The sequence below is a fragment of the Colobus angolensis genome, unplaced genomic scaffold, assembly GCF_000951035.1.
Source record: "Colobus angolensis palliatus isolate OR3802 unplaced genomic scaffold, Cang.pa_1.0 Scaffold158, whole genome shotgun sequence".
Classification (NCBI taxonomy): Eukaryota; Metazoa; Chordata; class Mammalia; order Primates; family Cercopithecidae; genus Colobus; species Colobus angolensis.
This window is the reverse complement of record NW_012114688.1, coordinates 4,176,936-4,180,160: the sequence shown is the minus strand read 5'-3', so window position 1 is coordinate 4,180,160 and position 3,225 is coordinate 4,176,936. Positions and strand designations below refer to the sequence as shown.

At 34.6% G+C, this 3,225-nt stretch overlaps 1 protein-coding gene and 1 pseudogene across 2 annotated transcripts in view; both read right to left on the bottom strand.

The window, feature by feature from the left end:
- LRRC7 (leucine rich repeat containing 7) overlaps positions 1-3,225 on the bottom strand; it is a 597,129-nt gene that overhangs the window by 521,399 nt on the left and 72,505 nt on the right. The window lies entirely within an intron of this gene.
- LOC105508096 lies at positions 226-1,189 on the bottom strand (annotated as a pseudogene). The gene has a single exon (XR_001001204.1). The product of XR_001001204.1 is annotated as a dihydrofolate reductase pseudogene (transcript).

The following is a 3,225-nucleotide window of genomic DNA, read 5'->3' as shown; positions in this document are numbered from 1 at the left end:
TTTCTGGTATGACCTAGCAAATAAACTGCTTTCACTGAAATTTCAGTCTTGGAATCTACTTTGGGTTCCCCAATCTAAGACAGAAACATACTCATTTTCCCATCACTGGACTTCCAGGTTGTTTTCAATTTTTCACTGTTACAAACAAGGCTGCAACATTTATCTACAAACCTCTGGATATACAAGTAGGAAGCTTTTGGTATTTCCACTAGTGAAACTGCTCAGTTGAAGGGTATGTGGATCTTCATCTTTAATAAATATTACCAACATTTGAAAAGCCCGACAATGTCAAGGACTGGCAAGGGTGTCGCATGTGATGGGTGTGGAAAGGCAGCTCACTGTAGCAAGTGCTGGGGACTCAGTCGGGGTCTTGGAGAAGCAATTATTTATAGCAAGAATGTTTCATAAATGGTATCTGATAGAGTCAAGGGTAGTGGGGAATAAAAACAAGTGGCTTAGAAATAATTATAGATCTAAAGTCAACAAAATACTTTTCTTCTAATGTAAAAATACATACTTTTTTTAGAGGGAGGGAGAACAACTTAAACCAGAAAACACCTTCATATTAATCATTCTTCTCATATACTTCAAATTTGTACTTAATGCCTTTCTCCTCTTGGACATCAGAGAGAACACCTGGGTATTCTGGCAGAAGTTTATATTTCTCCAAATCAATTTCTGGAAGAAAGGTGTCACTTTCAAAGTCTTGCATGATCCTTGTCACAAATAGTTTAAGATGGCCTGGGTGATTCATGGCTTATAAACAGAACTGCCACCAACTATCCAAATCATGTCTACTTTATTTGCTAATTCTGGTTGTTCAGTAAGTTTTAAGGCATCATCCAGACTTCTGGCAAGAAAATGAGCTCCTTCTGGAGGTTCCTTGAGTTCTCTGCTGAGAACTAAATTAATTCTACCCTTTAAAGGTCGATTCTTCTCAGGAATGGAGAACCAAGTCTTCTTACCCATAATCACCAGATTCTGTTTACCTTCTACTGAAGAGGTTGTGGTCATTCTCTGGAAATATCTGAATTCATTCCTGAGCGGCGGCCAGGGCAGGTCCCCATTCTTGCCGATGCCCATGTTCTGGGACACAGCGACGATGCAGTTTAGCGAACGAACCATGACAGCAGCTGGAGCACCTCCGAACCCGCTCATTAAAACAGAATGCGCGGTCAAGATTGGCGCGAAATTCGAGATAGGTAATTTCAGCTTGTCTAGGTTTCTAGTGCTGATGGAGAGAATGACTAAATATATGAAATGTATGAGAAATATATGAGTGGAATAAATAAAGCTCAACATTTTTTTGAGTACTGTTGTCCCAGAGTGAACCAATTTATTCCTAATGTAAAAAGCTTATAAAATATTACTATAACTTATTACATGGAAAAAATAAAGGAATAAATTCAGAATCTGGGGTGTCTTGTCATAAAATGTCCAAGTTTTCTATCCAGGCAAAATAATTTCCTTGTATCACCAAAAATATGTTATATGACCCTCTGAACTTTTTTGTGTACTGAATCATTTTGACAGAAAATTTCATTATTTTTGAAAGAAAGGTAATTTCCTAATAAACATTTTAATTACGTTTATGAAATATTGCCAGTAACGACTTCATAGATATTATGACTTATGTTAATATTTTACTGCATTGACAACCTTTATTGATTTTTTCCTTTCCTGATTCAAGTAGCAACTCAAAATAATAAAACTTTTAATATTTAATTTAAACCTAAATTATCTTTGCTCCTCCATATTACAAGTGAAAAGATAATGGAACTATTTGTGATTCATTCCTCAAATTTTAATTAACTCAAAATTATAGGTACTTTATTTACCAAACATAAAATTTTTAAAGAATGACAAAAGAGAAATTCAGTCCTTCTATTAATTAAATAAAATAAATATAACAAAATATTTATATTAACATAAATTAAAATATCTATGTTTAATGATTGTGTATTTCTCAGAAACACCCTTGTGTTCTCTACAAAGAACAATGCATAATGAGTCTAAAAAGTGACTTTGTTTCTGAGTTATTAATTCATTATTCTTACTAATCAGAAACAATCACAGTGCTCACTATTATATAAATCAAAAAGTTTACGCTGTTTATAACATGTTCTTCCTCCCAGGACAGTCATGGATTATATCCTCAAGAATTAATTGTGTGTTATATGTAAATAGAGGATTTCAATTTCTACCATTATAATGTTCTGGGAGATTTCATCTTGTGGAAAAGACATCAGAAAAAAATCTCCCTTAAGACAGTGAAAGGGATGTTATCTGGTACTGTTAAAAACTAGCAACAGTAAAATGCTAGAGTCTTTTTCCTCAGATCTGTATCCTTCTGGAGACTTCAAGATGAAGACATTTAGGAATCCTCAGAAGTGGACAAACTTTGAAAGTATGATAAAGTGTTTGCCAAAGGCCCTCAGATCAAGTAGACAATTGCAAGAAGTAAATATCTTGCACCTAATGCCAACAGAACAAGAACGAGATATCTAGAGTCACAGATGGTCATGCTTCAGACTGCACGTTTTTGTTTATTTTCCTAGCCATTTTCTGACCTCTTTCTTGTTTTAAAGTTTTGGATTATTAACAGACATTTTTTAGCTGGTAATGATGATTCTTGAAAGTTTCTATCCTTAATATTGGTTTTTGCATTTGTAGGCCTTGATATAATTCAAATACTGGCAGCAATTTAATTTCTTATGATTTAGCTAAAACATATAAGCAATCTAGCCATTAAGTTTGTACTCATTTTTATTTCAGTTCTATTCAGCTTCCTTTGACACCACTTTGTAAAAATAAGTGACTTGGTTTCCTGGATATTTGAACTAACTACTAAAGCATTAATTGAGGGTAAACAGCCCAACGGGCCAGAAAGCCAGAAATCTAAAACCCTTTTAAAGATGTACCTAGAGGAATCGCCATACTTTTTCCATAATGATTGAACTAGTTTACAATCCCACCAACAGTGTAAAAGTGTTCCTATTTCTCCACGTCCTCTCCAGCACCTGTTGTTTCCTGACTTTTTAATGATTGCCATTCTACCTGGTGTGAGATGGTATCTCATTGTGAAAACCACATTTGCATTTCTCTGATGGCCAGTGATGACGAGCATTTTTTCATGTGTCTGTTGGCTGTACGAATGTCTTCTTTTGAGAAATGTCTGTTCATATCCTTTGCCCACTTTTTGATGGGGTTGTTTGTTTTTTTCTT